Raw genomic sequence first — 22,252 nt, forward strand, 5'->3', positions numbered from 1 at the left:
GTCTAACCCAGTACAGGTCTCAGACTGACTTTTCCCATTTTATTTTACTGAGTTTATTCAACAGTTATTTACTGAGTCCTCACTGGGTAGCAAGTCTTCAATAATAGTCCCAGATAGAGCTATGAACAAGAGCTATGAATAGCTCGCTCTGCCTTTGAGCTCAAGATCTGACAGTGTCTCAGAATCCCCCAGAAAATCTCCCAAGCATGCTGTGCTGTCTGGAGAAGCCCACTAGGATTCTGAATCCACTTAATGTTCCTCTAATTCTCAACATATTAAAGCTGAAGCCACCTTCTCCAACTCAAGCGTTACAATGAGCATTGTAGACCAAGGCTTCATAATTGATTTGGTCTTTTCAAAATTCTCCTTTTTTACACTTATTTACCAAAAAAAAAAAAAAAAAAAAAAAAAAAAAACAACCTTTAGTCTTTATTAAACAAAGGAAGTAGAAGACAGATAAGGGAACAGGTCATGACCGCTCCTTTCCCCTACACATATGCAGACTTACAAACACGGACGCACCCGAGTGAATGTCAGGGACTACCAGGGGACAGACTGATGGGCAGAGGGAGGCAGAACCCTCCAAGAATGGGCCTGGATCTCAGGCTGGGCTGAGACCTGGGCCAGGGCAGCCGTTCTGAGGAGTTATGCCTGAGCAGCTTGGAGATGAGGTCCTGGGGCTCCCATGGGCACAGAAGGGGGAATTTTAGGACCACCTGGATGATTCCCCCATAGGCCTCATTGTGTGTGGGGTTCCCCACCAGCGGCTCATAGCCGAGTACTCCGGTGTACCACAGATCCACCTTCTCTGTGTGCGCGCGCCCCTCAATTGTCTCCGGGAACAGGTAGTCCAGGGCGCCACACATTTGTCTTCCTCCTCAGTGAGGGGGCGTGCACAAGGCAGCCGAAGTCGGCAACTTTCAGCTCGCTCTCAAGCCCTGAGAGCAGATTCTCTGGCTTTATGTCTGGGAGTCACCTTCTTCCCGTGGCAGTACATCAGCGCACCTGCCACCTCCCCCATGATGCTGGCTGTTCGTTTCCTGTCAAAGGTGCGGCTCTTCCGCAGCTCCTGGTACAACTCCTCGCGGGTAGAGGTGACGGGGGCGTACTCTATAATTCAGTAGATTTTTCTCAGGTCATAAAAGTAGTTGTAGCAACTCAGTATATTTGGGATGCTGAACGGGGGCCTGGATTTCTATCTGCCTGTGCAGCTGGTGCTCCCCACGCCCTCCTTCTCTATCTGAGACTTGAAGGCCTTGAGGGCCACGATGAAATGGCTTTTCTTCTTTGGAGCTAAGTACACATGTGCAAACTTGTCTTTGTCCGGGGGACGCCCAGTGTCAAGGTCGTCGACCGTGAAGGGCCGCGTTAAGATGCTGCTTGTCCCACAGCTGTTCTCCACCACCTCATGGCAGGGGTTGCTGCGGGCTGTGCGTCTGCGCAGCTCAGGAGCTCAAGCGCAGCTTTGGTGCGGATCCTCGGGAAGCCTCGCGAGGGCAGGGTACTCCAGGTCGGCTGGAGCCGTCTGCTTGCCATAGGGCAGGGGTAACTGTTCTCCTTCTGGGCCATCCTTGGAGGGAAAGCAGGAGGAGAGCTGAGGCCCAAGGCACAGCTGCTCTCCCAGCCACCACAAACGACGGAAATCTGCCTTAAAAAAAAAAAAAAAAAAAAGGCAGCATTTTCATAATTTTTTCTCACTCCGGAAGTATTAAGCACAACTGTGTATAAAATTATTCTGACGCCCAACTTAGTAAAAAGCTTGAAAAATGACTTTACAACAGCTAAGTTAGAATTCAAGAGTTCAAGCACAGCTCCAGTAAGAATGTACGTAAGCACCCCACACATTCAGAAATCATGATCCTAACTGTAATTGTGTATTTTGTCATTTAAAAGCAATTGTATTATTTTCATAATTAAAATCAAGGCAAGTGGAGCTATAACTAGGAAAAAAATAAAATAAAATGAAGGCAATCCTCTTTCATCATCTCATATATTTCTCAAAAATGTTCTTTTCTTCTTGTCTACAGAAATATAGTTGCTGGGCCCAAGAAACGATAAGAGGTTCCTCCTCACACCGTTGGGGGCAGTTCTGAGAAGAAACGCGTCCAGGGACCAATCCTGACCAGTGCTGATTCACATGACTGTGTCATGAAAATAGAAGATGTCATTGGGTTTGGGTTCCTCTTGGAGCGCCAAAATAAACACAGATTGAAATTCTCCTAAAAATACTCCCCAACCATTTTATCACAGAGAAAGGCTGTTCTCCATGTGGACGTGTTGAGCATATTCTGATTGTTCAAGCCAGGATCTCAAAGGATTTGGTGGGTGGAGACAGCAGAGCAGGTTATGACACCAGCTTGTCTTCCCACGTGTGGATCAGCATCCTCTTCCTCACTCTCTCCAAGCCCTTTGCCCCCATTTCCACTGTTTCTCCAAATGCCCCCATTTCCACTGTTTCCCCAAATCCCAGATCATCCATTTAACATGCATTCACTGGGCACCTACATCAGTAAGAATGTTTGTCACTGAAGGGAAAATACACTTATTCATCTTCGGTTCCCCTTATCAAGGGCATCTGCTGTTTTGTGTGTCAGGAGTTAGGGGAGTGTAGGCATGACACAGAGTCTAGGAGGTACCTGTGAGCTTGCCCAGCATTGTGTATCAGGAGAGTGCTAAAAGTCCCACAAGAAAAGTAAAGCAACTTAACAAACTGTCCCTTCTCTATTCTTCATAAGTTGCCACATCACAGTGCTTTGAGGTGCCAGATCATGCGTTTTATTAATCTCATTACCAAGACTCAGTTCCTTCAGAGTAAGAGCTAAATCCTACCCCAGTTGTGACACAATAGAATTCTCAGAAGCAAAAACTTCTCAGGGAAAGAGCAATAAATCAGGACGCAGCACCTCCTCCCTGAATCTTCTCCAGCAAAAGTTACATTTTTCAGGCGAATAGGATCAAGCAGCAAAAAATAAGTGCACTCAGGTTTCTCTGTGATGTGATTACTACCCTGTGGGAGGGAGAGGACGGTAGATGGAGAGAAAATTTGACCCTACCTTGGATTTTTTTTTAAGCTGGCATTTGGCAGTCTATCTACAAGTGCTTTCAGAATGTCAAGTCCACCGTAGAGCCCAGCCAGAAACAGAGACCTCCGGTGCCTTTTGATAAGCCACTGTTTCACTCGCTCTGCTTTTCAAGGGTGTCAGGTGAACAGAGGCTTGTGCTGCAACCTTAGAACTGGGAGCACAGTGGCTTTGAGGCAACCAAACACCCCCGCCACCACGGTGCCACACCGCCAGGTTGGGGGAGGAGGAGGCCCAGCTTTCTTCTTTTTAAAGAAAGATCTTGCTACTTTGCCCCTGTTCTTAACCTTCCCTTTTCTGCCATGTACTCTACTCAGGCTTATCAGTCAGTGAGCCAAAGTGGACCAGATCCTGCCACAACTTTGCCCAGGCTGTTGTATCCTCAGGGCTTTTCAAGGGTGGAGAGCACCTGGCTTCTACATCATCCATCCTTCCTTTATGCTTTGCAGAGTGTTAGGAGCACTAGCTTGGAGACCAACAAACCAGGTTTGGACTTCGGCTGTGTGTTCTTGGGTAGCATGCTTAACATCTCTGAACCTCAGTTTCCTCATCTGTAAAATGAGGATCATTATATCTGCCCTTCAGTGCCTTGTTAGGGATGAATAAGAGAATACATAAAGTGCTTACTATAAGGTCTAACATGCAGCAAGCATTTGCATAGCAGGTATCAAATGCAGGTATGTGCATAGCACATATGCAAAAACACAGATTTTATTTTACCAGGAAAGTACCTTAAATGCCATTACTTCTTTTGATAATTCCCCCTTGTTCATTTGCCCCTCTTACTGAACCATCAGGATTCAACCCAAGCCTCTTTGCCCCCAGAAAAATTTTTCCCAAGTGTATAGAGTTCAGTGTGTCTTGCTCCATGTTCTCAAAGCAAGTTGTTTGAGCATCTTCGCTACAGTGATTCCTGGAATGCTGAATGTAGTCATCTCCTTGTCTGTCAGTCCTATCATACCATACCCTGAACACTTGGAAGGTAAAAGAGAGATTGTTTGGTGTGAGGGTCTAGGTGCAGAATTCTGAAGCCAGACTTCCTGGGACCACATCTCATCTTTCTTTTGCCAGTTAACTGTGTGCCTCAGCATTCTCCCTCAAACCAGGAGTGAGAATAACAGTACCTACCTCCCAAAGGTAACTTAGAAGTGTGCCCAGCACATAGTAGTCACCATAGAAGTGTTAGCTTTTATTTATTTATTTAATTCTTCTTTGAGTCTTCAGGTTCTGGGAGATACCAGGTGTTTGATACAGAGTGGCTGGAGAAACCAGGGAACCACTACAAATTACAAGGAGAATGAGTCTGGCATTTCATTCAGGGTAACACATCATATAATGGTTCAAAAATAATGAAACTGGTATCCAAAAGATTTGAAAACAGGATCTCAAAGAGATATTTGCACACCTATATTCATTGCAACATCATTCACAATAACCACAATGTGTCCATTCAAAGATAAATGGTTACACAAAATATGGTATATACATATAATGGGACATTATTCAGCTCTAAGAAAGAAGGAAATCCTTGTCATTTGCTACAGCATTATGAACCTTGAGGACATTGTGCTAAGTGAAGCAAGCCAATCACAAAATGACAATTACTGCTTGATTCCGCTCATACGAGGTTGCTAAAGTAATCAAACTCATACAAACAGTGAGTAGAATGGTGGTTTCCAGGGGCTGGGGGTGGGGGAAAAGACGAAATTATTATTCAATAGGCATAGAGTTGTGTCATGCAAGAGCAAAAATTCTTGAGGTCTGCTGTATCACAATGGGCATATACTTAACAATACTATAATATACACATAAAAATGATTAAGTAAACAAATCTATGGTATACGTTTTTAACCACAATTTAATTTTTTTTAATTTAAAAATTTAAGCCAAAAAATAACTGCATCAGGCATGTCAAGCTCAACACCATAAACTTATTTCTGTTTATTCCCACCTCAGGTGACTACTGTTCTGCATGAGACAGTCAATTCTTAGTAAAAACTAAAAGCGGGTCATGGTTCTTTTTTTATGACATATACCTATGTCGCTATGTCTGCGCCAATGTGTTTATTTTTACTGAACACACATTGACATCATTTGGAAGTCCTGAGGGCAATCAGGGAAAAACTATATGGAATGAACGTTACCTGACATTTTAATGCTTTACTTTCTCTCTACCCAAGGAGTAGTTTGCTTTCCAAACAAGTCTTCTACTAGATAGCCTGTTTTATTTTTCTTCATCACACTTACTTCGCTAGCACTATACAATATAGTGGGCTATTGATCTACTGCATAATAGTATAATTTAATTCCATGAGAGCATAAATTTGGTTTTTTTACTACTACATCCTCAGCATGTGGAAGAGTTCCTAGCACATAGTAGGTGCTCAATTAACATTTGTTGAATTAATTAATAATTCCTCTGGTAATGGAAGGACAGGAAAAAAAAATAGATTGTCCCAAAAAAATTAGCCATCAAAGTAAATGTGCTTACATTGAATAGAAATTTTCTTTGGAAGGATAGAATTCTTTGATCTTTTTGCTTGCATTATTTATGCCTTTGAGTCAGGGGATGAGAGCCTTAGTGAAGTTCTGCAACCCAGCAAATACGAATGTAGTTATGATTCTTTAACTAGATATGTCTAGAGCACAGTGAACTTTATACACGTCTTAGCCACCAGATAATTCAGGAATTGAATTTAGTGACAAGAATTCTTTAGATGTAGGAAGAGATAGTGAGAGAATCACTCAGGTGGGACCAAGAAGACAAGTATAATTATATCCTGAGCCATTTTAATACACTCCCAGATAACATCGCTTGAAACTGTTTAGGAGCAAAAAGAGAGAGGTATTGGAAACACACAGACTTAGAGTATTACTCAGGCATTCATTAAATCAGCCTACGAACTTGAGCCCTCACCCAGAGTTAAAGCTCTTCCTCTTTATTTCTTTTTGAAGCTAGCAAAATTTTCTACCATAGATGTCTGCCAGTTTTTTATGGCTTAGGATCCTTGATTGCAGAGTCATTCTTTAGGTGCCTGATGCCTTCTTCACTTGCTTTCTAAGAGGATAAACCACGTTTTCCTTATTCTCACTAGAGAAGATCCTGTGTCTGTAATCATCAAAGAGGTACTGCTCACACTAAAGCTTCAGTTCCTTTGAGCCAGCATTCAGTTTGTAGTATCTAATGTCATCCCCTCTGTTGGCCCACAGCTTATTTTTATGTCTTCGTTTGGGTTTTCTTATGGAATCCTGAGTCAGAACTCTCTCCAGAATGATCACTGGGGAAACTACCATAGCTTCAGAGGGAGAAGGTACCAGCAACATTTTCTCTCTCTTTTTTTTTTCTTTGAAACAATCTCAGAGAAGAAGTTTGAGGGAAACTTGGTTGGATTTATAATCCTCCTGCATCAAAAAACAGCAATGAAACTTCCAGTAGTTGACTTTGCACAGCAGTTTCAAAACCAGACGCCAAAATAAACTTCCAATAGGAGCCCATCGATGGCAAGATTTCATGCACTTTTTCCTGTTGTGTAACCTAGCCTCCATTTCACCTTCCCTCCCAGAGATCATTCCATGTGGAGGGATCAGTTCTCCTTTCCTGCTTCAAGCAAGTGGCCAGTGAATGCATCTGCAGTTTATAAGATTCCTCAGTCAGATTGGATGGGACAGAAAAAGACTTTGGCAGGATCTGGGGTTTTTGAGTGACAAGGATCTGGGACTGTGATTTCTCTGCCAGCCTTACTCCTGATTTGGGAGGGTGGCTCAAGGAGAGCGCAGAGTTCAGGGAACATATATGTAAAAAAGTGAGCACTTGGATACAAGTAAAATCTAGATTAGAAGTGAAATTATTTGCAGCATTTAAGAGTGAGTGGAGTCAACAAAGGTCAGCAGGTTGCTGCCAACAGATATGAGCGAAAAAGGAATGATTTAGTCTTAGCAGCGGCAGTGGAACCCACTGAATAGTAATATGCATGTGACTTTAACATTTATAATAACAAGGGTAGAATAAAATTAGCTACCATTGACTAAGCAACTGCCATGCCCCACTGTGGCAAGCTTTTCCCATCTGTTAACTCAGGCACAATACCATATATTCAATCGTTTTAACTCCATCTCTCAGATGAGGGCCTCAAGAAGCAGGAAGGTTAATAGATTGAGCAGGGTCATTTAGTTGCAAAAGAAAGAAGAGCTGGAATTTCAACTAAGGTCTATCTGACTCCAACTTAGCCATCCTTGCCCCCTGCGCAAGGCTGCTGTAATGGGAGCTTTGGAATGGCCTCTGGATGGAGGGTTCAAGCTTTGACTTTTGTCCTCCTTCCCAGCTATTTGCCAGTCATGCTATTGCATAAGGGGAAAGGAAGGGAAAGTGGGGAGGTGATTCCTACTTTATTCCTCTCTTGGGAGTGGCTTTGCTCTATTCCTAGAAATGGGGCAGACCGACCTTTTCTATAGGATGATGAATAGCAAAGAGAAGCCCATAGACGGGCATTTTGCCATAGCCTCCACCACTATATATCTACCCCAGGGCCCCTGGATCCACAGGGCACCTACCTGGACCTGATCTTGATTGCTTTATCTTCCTGTTGGAAAACTCAACTCGTTAGTAATTCCTCTGTTCTAATAAGACTTCATCCCTGCTCAGCGTTTGATGACTCTTCACACGCCTCCCCGTGAGTATGGCTTCCTTCAGCTGCCAGCATGGAGAGCAACTGCAGGGACACCAGGAAGCCCCAGGGCCACGGCTTCCTTGGCAGCAGCTCCAAGAACAAGAATATTCCCATTTGTCTTTTTGGCAGAAGTAGTAGCAGAAGTGGTAGATAAGCGCATTAACAAAAACAGGAACATGATGAAGGGAGGCTGAAAAGAAAGGGGTGAAGAGGAGAAACTCCTAACCAAATAAGAAGCCCACAGGGAGCTTGTCGCCTGTGCTGCTGTGTGGTCTAGATTGTGTGTTTTAGACTCATGCAGACGAGAGTCTTATCTCCTGTGTTCTCAGCAGTTGCTACCACATGGACAGAGCTCCACACATTTTGGTTTTCCGTGGCGGTGACAAAAACACTTCTCTTCCCCACAGCTAACTATAAAGATAATAATGATGCCTGTGATTATAGCTATCATGTATATGACCCTGTGCTCAACACTTTACAGGATGATGATGAGAATTCACACTTTTATAGTTTACTATGCACCAGCAATGTTCTAAGTGATCAGCAGACAGAAAGGTTAACTCATATGTCAATATATGAGTTAACATATTAACCCTTACTGCAAAACTATGAAGTTGGTACTATTATCCTATTTTATGGATGAGAAACTGAAGAACAAAGAGTTAAGTGACTTGCCCAAGGTCATGAATCTGAAAAGTGGCTATTTATCCCCCAGGAAACTAAGGTTCAGAGGGGCTAAGTCACCTGCTCAAGGTCACATAGTGAGAAAGTGGTAAAACTGAGTCTCAAACCACATCTGCAGGACTCCAAAGCATATACTATTACCTGCTATGCTAGATTAAGTCTCTCTATACACACAACCACATAGATAGATAGATAGATAGATAGATAGATAGATAGATAGATACGCATATGCACACACATCCTAGAAAACTAGAAGTTTTTATCCAAAAATTGGGACTCTTGGATTCTAAGACAGTATTTTTTATGGCCTCCAAAAATTGTATATCTTAGTATACACAGAAAAGCATTACATTTGAAGGTGACTTGGGCTACATAGAAAAGGCACCTTGAGGCCCTTTTTGACCCTGACCTGTGAGCTGAAATATCAGTATCTTGGCACACCTGAAATCCACTTTGTTCGGAAAGTTCTGCCTTAAGAGAAATGTTCCAAACATGAAAGCAAGAAGGGAGCTGAGAACCTACCCCATTGTCCCCTTCTCACCTCTCCCATTTCTCTGATCCTTCACTTGCTCTGCATTTCACTGTACCCAGGAATAAGAAGAAATATGTTGAATAAAGTCAGTTTCACTAAAAACAAACAAATATGGCCCACCACCTGAAAGATTCCCATTTCAACTCTCCTTTTCCTTTCTTATTCCTCCAGGAAAGCAGAATGATAGTAATTAAAACGGAAGCATGAAGAGGCCCTGGGCATATTGCAAACACCATTTGCCTAAAAGACTTCCAAGTTGCAGAATCCCCCTTTTCCCCCGTGAATGACCAGCAACTACTGTCTTGCCATGCCGTCATCAAAACCGGCCTGCTGGATGTGCAGCGCAGGTGGGTGACGTCGCTGGCTTTCCCTCTGAGCCAAAGCAGTGGGAGCTGCCCCCACTTGGGGCTTTTTTTTTTTTTTTTTTGCCAGAAAGAATAAACATTAGCATACATATCATTGGGGGCAGGTGTACCCTGGCAGAAGGGCACATTGTGTGACTGGCAGTCTGCCCTCTCTGGCTTTCAGTTTTATATTTCTCAAATTCTAATTGACTTGCAGCCGCACTGGGAGGAATTTTGCTTCATTTCTGTATTACATAAGATTGGACGGCCTGAGGGCATATGGGCTGTGGAGTTCTCCGGAGCCCAGGCTTGGAGTGAGTAGAGCTATTCCCAAAGCCGCCTTTATGCATGGCCAGGGGAGAGAAGAGGACAGCAACTGTAAGCCTTCTCCTCTTCTCTGCCATTTTCCCTCAGAGGCCGTGCAGTGATAGAGGCTCCATAGACCCTGTTGCTCCTAATGCCAGATGCGATGCACATGTGTTGTCAAACTAGGATTAGTTTGTTATTTCTCCTTTAAGTAGGTTAAGCTTTTTAAAGCAGGAGTAATTAAGATTATGACTAGACAATGAATGAAAGAAATCATGGGGCTTAATGAGGGTACTGTAGTTACCCTAGAATGGAAAGGATAACAAGTTTGCTTTTATTGGTATGAGAAAAGGAAAAGGACAAAAGAGATGGCAATAAAAGATATATATACACATATATATCTATACATGTATAGATATATATATACAGCTTCATCCACACTAACACCTGGTAGAACTGGGAGCTCACCTGACCATTAATATAACTCACTGTCACTTTGGGAACTGTTTTTATAAGACAAAAGGGTTTTCTCTACACATATTCCCGCAGCTTATTGGTTCCTTAACTTTTCTGTGGTTACTAATTTCAAAATATTAAAAGCATATTCTTACCCTGAAAGATAAAGGTGGTCATGATGTGAACACACATCCTTTCTGATCATAGACTCTGGGTATCTCCCAAAAACAGCATAGAGGAAAACAGAAAGGTGCAGGAGACGAAACAGGAGCAGCCAGAAAGGCTGTGCAAACCCTTTCTCAGTTGACTCTGTTTGTAAACTCTTCTTCTAATCTGTCTTCTGCTCCCAATGCACACCGCTGGTACTTTCAGCAGCTCTCACTGTCTCTCTCCTGAAGAAATCAAGAGACTCTTGACCAGTCTCTTGCTTCTAATTGCTCCTTCCTCCACTCCATCCTTCACCCAGCTGCCAGATTCATAGCTTTAAAAGGCCAGCTTGTTCATGCCTTTCCTCTCTTTAAATTATTTTCTAGAGGCACAAAAATTCCACTTGGAGAAGGATCTCCTATAAGTAATATCCACATGTTTTGAAGACAAAAACATTCAAATCAGCATTATTTGTTGACTACAATGTATTTAATGTCTATCATTAGTTAACTGGTTAAATAAGACATGGTTCAACTACATAATTTGAAAACATGGAGCTGTGGAAAAGAATAAGATAGATCTAAATGTGCTGATAGGGACCAATCTCAAGATACAAAGCAAGATTTCTGTAGTATCCTCCTTTGCATGCAACAAAGGATAAATAAAGAAGATGCTTATACATACACTATTTCTGCAAAGATACATAAGCAGTTAATGATCATGGCTGTTTCCTGGGAGGGAAGCTCTGGAACTGAATATTTGGCATGGTTTTTTTATTGTATGCTCTTTGCAGATTTTAAAATCATAAATAGGTGCTACTTTCATAATAAGAAACACTAATTTAAAGAAACAAAAACAAAACCTTCCACGTAATAAAAGCACTTATCACCTGAATAAGTGATGAGGGCACTTCATCACCTGGATCCAACCTAGCTTTGATGTCTCCAGTGTTGACTTGAGGTCACATCATGCCATTGCCATTGCCTGACCTGCTCGTGCTACCCAATAGTATTCCACACATGTGCACACAGCTGGGTTTCTTCATCTATATACTGAGGATTACAACAGCACCCATTACACAGAGTTTTTTAGAGCGAGAATTAAATGAGATAAAACGTAACAGGTGCTTATAATAATGCCTAGCAAATAAGTTCTCAGTAAATGTCAGTTGCTATTATTGTTTTATACGAAGGTGACACCTCTTTATAGAAAGGCCTTTGCTGCATTCTCTGCGTGGTGAAAGGCTACTTACACACTAAGGCTTAGCTCAAATATCATCCTTTCTGTGTTCTTCACACCCTCTGAGCTCTGAGCACTTTGTTCATACCCTTGTTTAGTGCCTTTCATATTCCATCATAATTAATATCGTACCAGTCCACGTCTAGCTAGCCCTTATAAGGTATATTGAGCAAGGACCATGATATGTATCTTTTTTTTTGAGTCTAATGTAGCTTTTCAGTAATTATTTAGAGAATTTAGTGCAATTAAAGCAGTAAAAGAAAAAAAAATCCCCAGAAAATGTAGCATATATGCATTGCAGCAATCAAAATCTTCTCGCAGTGTGTCTGCTAATGGTTTCCCCACTGTATGACACTAAAGGAACCTTCTGGGAAATAGAGATTAGCATTAGTGCCAAGATTCCCCCAAAGGTGATCTAAGCACTTCACACCATTTTGGTTGTCAAGCTTCACTCTTCACAGCTCATCTTTCTTGCCAGAACTCTGGGCCAGCTTTTAGTACTTAGCAATATAGATTGTGAGCTAACGCTTGGCTGATGTCTAATTTAAAAGATTGACTGTGCATTAAAAGCCCTAGCAGGCTTTAAAAAAAAGACTTAAACCATTGCAAAAGGAGTATCTTGGCTGATTATTGCTTTGGATTTGATATTGGATTTAATATTAACACAATAGGATATTTGATTTTCCTCCACGCTCATGTGAGAAATAATATATTATTCATAGGTTTAAAACACAATTCCAGAGTTAAAAGATCTGAGGGAGAAAATGTTATTTAGACTGATATTTCTCCATGGATCATGTGTTATCAGCATCAACTGGAGGTACTTACGACTTGGGTTCTCAAAGTCTACCTAAGGCGATGAGGACCCTCGAGTCTGCTTTTCCATATAGGATGCCTTGGTGATTTTTAAATACATGAAACTTGGGAGCCACTGATTTACAATGGCATTTAGATAAGCCTCTTGAGGCTGGGAGCAGTGGCTCCTCCTATAATTGCGCATTTTTGGAGGCTGAGGCGGGAGGATTGCGTGAAGCCAGAATGTAAAGATCAGCCTGGCAACATAGTGAGACCCCATCTACACACACACACACACACACACACACACACACACACACAAATTAGCAAAGCATGATGGTGTACCTGTAGTCCCAGCTACTCTGGAGGCTGAGGCAGGAGGATCCCTTTAGCTCAGGGGTTCAAGGCTACAGTGAGCTGTGATCACACCACCACACTCCAGCCTAGGTGATGGAGTGACAGCCTGTCTCCAGAAAAAGAAAAAAAGAAAGAAAGAAAAGAAAGAGAAAAATCAGCTTGAATAAGAAAGTACAGCAAATGTAAAAATCTCATGAAACAAGCTTCACCAAGTCACAAAATACCTGCTGTGTGCTTCTCCCCACCTTTTGTACCTTTTAAGCTGGATTCTGTATCCTTGGTTGCCTATATGACACCATGCTTGCAAAGAAATCAAGGATATAGTGTGGTTTGGTTGACGGTGGAGACTTGGAATGTGGTTAATTAGTGATTGATTCTCTTTCTTCTTAGGCTCCACCTTGAGTTTCTCAATTCTAATCAGATCTACACTTTCCTAGGTTTAAGGCCTGACTGGGGACAATGGTCATGAGGAGGAGAAGAAAAGCATCAGTAATGTTCAGGGCGATCTTACTAACTTGCTAAGTACTGTTCAGGGTGATCTTGGTAAATTGCACTTTTGGTCTTTGAATTATTCCTTATTTGTCTATTGCATTTTTTAGTTCTATCCTTACTCTAGCAATTGATCACATACTGCCTCATGCAGTGTTCAGGGTGGTCTTAGCAAAAAACATAATGTGCCTTTGGTCTCAAGTAATGGGGAACACAATGAAAATGGACTCAAAATCATTCTTTACCCTTTGTGACCCCCTGCTTTGCATTTTTAAGTGCCTTCTGAGTGCAGTCAGTTCCCTTTCCAGTCCTTCTTTATACCAAGCACAAGACATAAAGGTAATCATCAAAAGAAACATACTCCACTAAGCATGTTCTTTTCCCCCCACAGTATACAAGTCAGCTCAGTGTGGTTTGGGAATCATTGAGCTTTATAAGTAAATCTTTGTGTTAACAGAGATGTATGGCAAAGCTATGGTGTCTAGTAGAAAGAGCATTTGTTTTCCAGTCAGTATCTAGGTTTAAGACCCATTTTACCTTTACTTACCTGTACAACCCTAATTAAGCAAGTCACTCCTTGCTCAACCGTAGTTTTCTTATCCACAAAATGAGAATGAGAATTCCTACTTCAGATTGCTGTTAAAAGGATAAAAGAAATAATATCAAAACAGCACTTAGAATACTGTCTTGCACATAGTAGGTATTTAATAATATGTCATTAGTTTAATCATCAAATATCAAAGTGGCTATTGATTTCTGCTATGTGGTATCACAAGAACTGTGTTGCTATGGGAGATACTAAGAGTAGTACAGATCATGCTTAAGTTACTGTGATGCTTGTCAATGAGATAAAAAATAGAAACACACAAATGATAGCAATATTGTACAAAAGTTATTTAAGTAATATGAAATATGTCATGAGACAGTATGTGATCAATTGCTAGAGTAAGGATATAACTAAAAAATGCAATAGACAAATGAGAAGGAATAATTCAAAGACCAAAAGAGTAATTTGCTAAGGTCACCCTGAACACTACTGAAGCATTTGTGAAAGCACATCTTTATTCATTTGACAAGTGTCTCCTGAGTTCCTACTCCAACCAGGCACTCTTCAAGACCCTGAGATACAGTGACAGACAAGACAGAAAAGATCCTTCTGTCCATGGAGCCTATATTTAAGTGGCAGGAGACAGACAAAAAGAGACTAAGTTCATGTTAACACTACTATAATTTCAGGTGGTTTGTCATAAGTTCAATGAAGAATAATGAATTGGGGTAAGGAATTAGAGTGGGACTAGCTGACAGTTATTTGAGAAATACAGAATCAAGGGAGCCCTCTCTTAAGAGGGAATGGTCATCAGAGATCTGAGTGAAGTAGGAAAGTGAACCAAGGAAAGATCAGAGAGAAGACAAGGGAGAAGCAAGTGCAAAAGCAGGAATGAACTTGGTGTGCAAGGTCCTGCAGGAGGACCAGTGTGGCTGGAGTGAGGTGAACCTGCAGGACAGGGGAAGGAGACAAGAGGAGAGAGAAAAGTGAGGGCCAGATCATGCAGGACCCTCTTGGCCATCAAAAGAGGGAATTTTACTCTAAGTTGTGATGTAAGCCTATTGCAGGATTTTGAGCAAGAAAGTAGCATAATGTATTTCCTTAACAATGATCATGGGTAGAGAACAAAGAATAAATATGAGGCCAATTATGGGTTAATACACTGGTAAAGAAAAAATGACAATGGCTTAAGCTGTTAGAGACCAGAAAGGAAATCAGAAATACAGTTATTTTAAAGGGTATCAAAAGGAGAAATGATTAAGAAATATGAAAAGATGGCAGATGACATAAAATGGCAAGGTAAAGGAGATAAATAAAAACAGAAAGTTCAGAAAAAGATTATTTAGGTTACAAAGTATAAAGAACTGGTATCTGGTGCCAGCACACTTGGATTTGAATCTCCAGTTTATGACTTACTACTCATGTGCCATTAGAAGTGTTCCTTAACCTTTCTCGTTTCCTCATTTATAAAATAAGAATAATGAGATCTGCATCACAGAGTTGTGAGTCAGATTAGAAAACATATCAACTTTCTGATGGGTAGTAGGTTCTCCAAAAATATTTGTTCTTTCCCTTCTGCCCCTGGTTGAATTTATACTTTTTTCACCAGCTTATGATGACAAAAAAAACTTATAAATTTAATCTTCCTCATTTAGAAGCATGTATAACTTCCTCCTGGAGACTTTATTTCATCAGATTAATTATTATAGTTTATTTTTATTAATTATTGTATTCTCCAATAATATGAGTTCTGAAAACTGGCCCAGCATTATGGCAAGAAGGGAGAAGACTTCCAGCAAACGATGTGGTGTGGTCAGATCACCTTAAGGAAAGAAACCGTGTGCCAAATGCTATTTACCAGATGGCTCGGTCTTGGGCCCACTGCAACTGAACTGCTGGCAGGCACATTGTGGGGCGATTTTGATTGTCTGGGACAAGTATAGTGGGAGGCAGGCTTTAAGGTAATCAAAGCATAAACTGTATAGGGCTTTATGGATTAAGGTCACAGTCCCTCAATGAATACATAATGCCCTAAACATGATTCCCATTTGCTCATGGAAGAGGAAAAATGGAACAACAGAAGGGAGATGACTTTTATTTCCGTTATATTGTATTAAGTCACTCCAGGACTCACTGCAATTCCCACTTAGGACCTCCCTTACAGGAGAGCTACCTATTCATCCTGTGGCATGTAGGAAAATTGAATGGTTTTCTAAAAATTAGAATGTACTCCATCAAGCAATTGAAAATGAAATGTTGAGTTAGAGTCTCCAGGTATGAAATACAGCTCAAGGCTTGGACTTTAATATCATTGGAAGTACTTTATGGACATCCAAGGTACTGATGTGTACTATTTGGTCCGAGGGGACAATTCCTCAGTCAAAAGGAAAGGGCTCTAGGGAGAATTTCCTGCAAGGAGGAAGGCAGAGTCCCCATTCAATGTGTCAGCAAACTCATCAAGGTCCTAGTTGGTGCTCAGAACCATGCGGAGTGCCAGGGTTACAGAGCAACATGTCTCACTATATGACCTCAGTGGTTTAGAGTCTGATGCATGGGTTTAAATGCTGGAGGGTTTTACCTTCAGTTTGCATGCTGGAAACTGACTGTACATGTAACAAGAAGGTAAGTGTCCTTTCCTACCTTGTCCTGTCTGGCTGCCTTCCTCTTACCCCTTGCACTCACATATCTCACTGTCCAGATGTCCCCATGTGCCTTCCTATCTTTCCTTCTTCTCCAAACCCATCAAATGTATTTGTTCATCATTACATTTTATGTGTCTTGCTCTTCTAGAATTCAGCTGAACTCTGTTATTTACCTAATGTGTGCTTTCTCCGTCTAGGTAATAAGTGGTCTTACCTCCCTTAAAAATGTACATGGTATACACAGTAACTGTCTGGTCATCTGTAACAGTGGACTAAATTTTCTGTTGTTCTGCAGAGTCTGAGTTTATAGTATTATTCAGTATAGTTCTTTTCTTCAGGCACTTTTGGAAGTATCAAGGGTAGAATAAAATTTAGGTTTTCAGTTAAGAAATAAACCGATAAATATTTTCTTTTCCTCTGTACTAACATCTCAAATACTTTTATATTGTTTTACCATCCATATGAAGGCATCTGTAGACTACACAAACTTCACTTATCGAATAAACATTTATGAGCTTCTATTATATGATTAGGTGATAGAAATACAAAGATAAAAGAATATCATGCATGTCCACAAGGACCCTAACTTATAGTAGATAGAAATTAAATTGGTTTTAGGGAAACTGCCAGATAAAGATCCATAAAGGCAAGAACCACCAAATCACCACACAGCAGATTTGATTTTTTGTTTGTTTGTTTGTTTGTTTTGAGACAGAGGCTCACTCTGTCACCCAGGCCAGAGTGCAATGGCACGATCTCAATGCCAACCTCAATCTCAGTGGCACAACCTCCAACTCCCAGGTTCAAATGATTCTCACGCCTCAGCCTCCTGAGTAGCTGGGACTACAGGCATGCACCACCATGCCCAGTTAATTTTTGTATTTAGAGACTTGAGTTTTTCCATGTTGGCCATGCTGGTGTCAAACTCCTGGCCTCAAGTGATCCACCCACCTTGGCCTCTCAAAGTGCTGGGATTACAGGCATGCACCATTGTGCCTGGCCCCAGATTTTTTTTTTTAAATTGAAGAATCATTTGAGTATAATTACTTAATTATAAAAGTATAGATCTGGGAAGAAGCCTTTGCCCTCATCTAAGGGCAATGGAGAGTACTGTGGTTGCCAAGGTAGAGATTCTTTACATTGTCCATTAAGAGGCAGAGCTCCTTGCTAACTAGCAGACACCAATGCTCACAAGGAGCACAGAAACTTTCTGGGAGGGAAGAAATCAACATGCCAACATCCGCACCAAAGATACAAAGATAGGAAAATAGGAAGTCCTGGTCCTGGGTGTCTCTTACTAAGGGTCACAGATGGAGTACCTCTGGAGGGCAGTGAGAAACACAGTTTCAGCACAAGGGCCTAAGCCTTCATGGGGAGAAATACAACCTGGAAAACCATCTTACTGAAGTCTCCTAGAGTACATCAGTGACAAAGGAGCCAGACGGTTGACAGGAAAGTACAAAATTCATTCAGCAGCCCAAAAACTAGGGTCTGAAAGCAACACTGCTTTTAGTGCCAAATGCAGACAGCAGAGATTATTTATCTTCCTGAATCACTGTCACTGTTCTCTTCCCCAACCACGGATGTTGGCAATCATAATTTGAGGTTCTCAGATAATCTATAGTCATATCTCTCCAAGAGGTGCTACTTAAGTATGGGACCTAAGTGTGTTGTAATCATGAGTGATAACACTCTTTCTTCAACTTTGTGGATTAACTGTTGTGCTTTATATCGAGACAGTGCTAATTTAATTTTTAACATTGTGAATACTGTGACTATATTTTCCAAGAGTGTTGCAGCAACCTCAATTCTTGTTTCCTCACAAGAAAGAATTCGACTGAAGCTCATAAGACAGAAGACGAGACCGAGGCAAGTTTTAGAGCAGGAGTGAAAGTTTATTAAAAAGCTTTAGAGCAGGAAGACAAAGAAAGTAAAGTACACTTGGGAGAGGAACAAGTGGACATCTTGTTCAAGGTCCATTTGACCTTAGAGTTAGGGTTTTATATGTGGGCCTACTTCCAGCATCTGGCATCCAGTTTCCTTTGATTATTCCCTTAGGGTGAGCCGCCTGCATGCACAGTGGCCTGCTACCACTTGGGAGGTTAGCATGCGCAGTGTTACTGGAGTTGTCTGTATGCTCACCTGAGGTGTACTTCCCTGTCCTGGTGGAATACCCCCAGAAGGTCATATACCAGTTAAACCCCACCAGAAGGTCATATACCAGTTAAACCCCACCATTTTGCCTCTTAATGTGCATGCTCAAGCCCACTCACCCAGTTCCTGAGATCTTCCTGGGAAGCTGCTGATTATCAGTTTCAGGTGTTTGTACCTACTGGGAAACTGCCTTTCCCTGGTGCTGGCTGTAACCTATTACTATTTTAGAGAGACAGTTACCAACTGCCTATCAGCTGATGGTTATCTGACTTTCCCGGTGGGGTGTGGGGAGACCTCTCCTGCCCTGCTCATGCGTGACTCGCTACCTACTGTAACAAGAGGTCAGATAGTGGAAATGAGATTGATCACATTATCTCCAACATAATCCAGACATCACTGAAAAAATAAGGCTAAGTGACTATGCTATTTAAATGACAGATGAAAGCATACAGGCAAGTGGTTTGGGGAGGTAAATAACCAAAACAGCATACTGTTGGTACAGTATCAGTATAATATGTAGAAAAGGATTTGAGACTGGACATGGTAGAGAAAGAGAAGTGAAAATGCATATGGAGGCTAACTCTCACAAGTCCAGAAAGAAACAGCCAAGTACCTCTAAATTAATTAAAAGTTTTTTCATCTCCCCAAAGACACCAATACTCAGTGGAAAACAGTGACTATTGGTGCTGAGCCCCTGGGGGAAGGAGCAGTCAAGGTCTCTTTAGATCAGCAGACTTAGTCTTTCCCCTTGCTGGCTCTGAGGAATTTGGGTAGTCCAAATGAGTGGGATTCCCCCCAGCGCAGTGCACCCCCTCCACTAAGGGCAGCCAGTATTTCATTAAGCAGGTCCCAGATCCCATGCCTCCTGACTGAGTGAGACCCGCTAACAGGAGTTGCCAGACACTTTATGCAGGAGCATTCCCGCTGGCATCAGGTCAGTGCTCCTCAGGAACAAAACTCCTAGAGGAAGGAGCAGGCAGCCCTGTTTGCTGTTCTGTAGCCTCCACTGGTGAAACCTCCAGGTGTGGGAGGGACCCAGGTGAATAGGGTTTGGAGTGGACTCCCAGAAAACCACAGCATTCCTACAGAAGAGGGGCCTGACTGTTAAAAGAAAATCAAACAAACAGAATGCAACAACAACAACATCAACAAAAAAGTCCCCACGAAAAAACCCATTCAAAGGTCAGCAGCCTCAAAGATCAAAGCTAGATAAACTCAGAAAAATGAGAAAGAATCAGCAAAAAAACACTGAAAACTCAAAAAGCAAGAGTGCCTCATCTCCTCTAAATGGTTTCAACACCTCTCCAGCAAGGGCAAAAAACTAGGTGGAGGCTGAAATTGATGAATTGACAGAAGTAGGTTTCAGAAGGTGGGTAATAACAAACTTCGTTGATCATGTTCTAACCCAATCCAAAGAAGCTAAGAACCATGATAAAACATTACAGGAGCTGTTAACCAGAATAAGCAGTTTCGAGAGGAATATAAATGACCTGATGGAGCTGAAAAACAGAACACAAGAACTTCACAATGCAACCACAAGTATCAGTAACCAAATAGACCAAGTGGAGGAAAGAATTTTGGAGCTTGAAGACTATCTTGCTGAAATAAGACAGGCAGACAAGATTAGAGGAAAGAGAACGAAAAGGAATGAACAAAAGCTCCAAGAACTATGAGATTATGTAAAAAGACTGAACCTACAACTGATTGCGGTACCAGAAAGAGATGGGGAGAACAGAACCAAGTTGAAAAACAAACTTCAGAATATCATCCAGGAGACCTTCCTCAACCTAACAAGACAGGCCAACATTCAAATTCAGGAAATCTAGAGAACCCTAGTAAGATACTCCATGAGAAGATCAACCCAAAGACATAATTATCAGATTCTCCAAGGTTGAAATGAAGGAAAAAATGTTAAGGGCAGCCAGAGAGAATGGCCAGGTCACCTACAAAGGGAAGCCCATCAGACTAACAGAAGACCTCTCAGATGAAACTCTATAAGCCAGAAGACACTGAGGGCCAATATTCAACATTCTTAAAGAAAAGAATTTCCAACCCAGAATTTCATATCTGGCCAAACTAAGTTTCATAAGCAAAGGAGAAACAAAATCCTTTTCAGACAAACAAATGCTGAGGGAATTTGTCACCACCAGTCCTGCCTTGCAAGAGCTCCTGAAGGAAGCACTAACTATGGAAAGGAAAAACCATTACCAGCCACTGCAAGAACTCACTGAAGTATAAAGAACAATGACACTATGAAGCAACTACATCAAAAAGTCTGCAAAATAACCAGCCAGCACCATGACGACAGGACCAAATTCACACATAACTATATTAACCTTAAATGTAAATGGGCTAAATGTCCCAATTAAAAGACACAGAATGGCAAGATGGATAAAGAGTCAAGGCCCATCGGTGTGCTGTATTCAAGAGACCCACCTCATGTGCAAAGATACATAGGCTAAAAATAAAGGGATGGAGGAAAATTTACCAAGCAAATAAAAAGAAAAAAGCAGGGTAACAATCCTAGTTTCCAATGAAACAGACTTTAAACCAACAAAGGTCAAAAAACACAAAGAAGGGCATTACACACTGGTAAAGGGATCAATTCAATAAGAGCTAACTATCCTAAGTATATATGTACCCAATAGAGGATCACCCAGATTCATAAAACAGATTCTTAGAGACCTACAAAGAAACTTAGACTCCCACACAATAATAGTGGGAGACTTTAAGACCCTAGTGTCAGTATTAGACAGAAAATTAACAAGGATATCCAGGACTTGAACTCAGCTCTGGATCACGTGGACCTGATAGATATCTACAGAACTCTCCACCCAAAAACAACAGAATATACATTCTTCTTGGTGCTGCATGGCACTTACTCTAAAATCAATCACATAATTGGATGTAAAACACTCCTCAGCAAATGCAAAAGAACAGAAAACATAACAAACAGTCTCTCAGACCACAGTGCAATCAAATTAGAACTCAAGAGTAAGAAACTCACTCAAAACCACACCACTATATGGAAATTGAACAACTTGTTCCTGAATGATGCCTGGGTAAATAATAAAATTAAGAAAGAAATCAATTAGTTATTTGAAACCAATGAGAAGAAAGACACAATGTACCAGAATCTGAGACACATCTAAAGCAGTGTTAAGAGAGAAATTTATAGTACTAAATGCTCACATCAAAAAGCTAGAAATATCTCAAATAAACACCCTAACATCACAACTAGGGCACCAAGGGCAAACAAACCTCAAAGCTAGCAGAAGACAAGAAATAACAAAGATCAGAGTGCAACTGAATGAGATACAGACATGAAAACCCCTTCAAAAAAAATCAATGAATCCAGGAGCTGTTTTTTGGAAAGAAAAATAATAAAACACACAGCTAGTTAGACTAATAAAGAAGAAAAGAGGCAAGAATCAAATAGATAAATGATTTGATAAAAACGATAAAGAGGATATCACCACTGACCCCATAGAAATACAAACCACCACCAGAGAATATGATAAACACCTCTATGCAAATAAACAAAAAAAATCTAGAAGAAATGGATAAATTCCTGGACAAATACACCCTCCCAAGACTGAACCAGGAAGAAGTTGAATCCCTGAGTAGACCAATAACAAGTTCTGAAATTGAGGCAGCAATAAATAGCAGACCAACCAAAAAAAGCCTAGGACCAGACAGATTTACATCTGAATTCTGCCAGAGGTACAAAGAAGAGTTGGTACCATTTCCTCTGAAACCATTTCAAGCAATTGTAAAGAATGAACTTCTCCCTAACTCATTTTCTCCCTCATC

At 41.3% G+C, this 22,252-nt stretch overlaps 1 pseudogene; it reads right to left on the bottom strand.

Moving 5' to 3' along the window:
* Positions 1-417: 417 nt before the first annotated feature.
* Positions 418-1,995, bottom strand: LOC102115312 (aurora kinase B pseudogene; annotated as a pseudogene).
* Positions 1,996-22,252: the final 20,257 nt, after the last annotated feature.

The sequence above is a fragment of the Macaca fascicularis genome, chromosome 8, assembly GCF_037993035.2.
Source record: "Macaca fascicularis isolate 582-1 chromosome 8, T2T-MFA8v1.1".
Taxonomy (NCBI): Eukaryota; Metazoa; Chordata; class Mammalia; order Primates; family Cercopithecidae; genus Macaca; species Macaca fascicularis.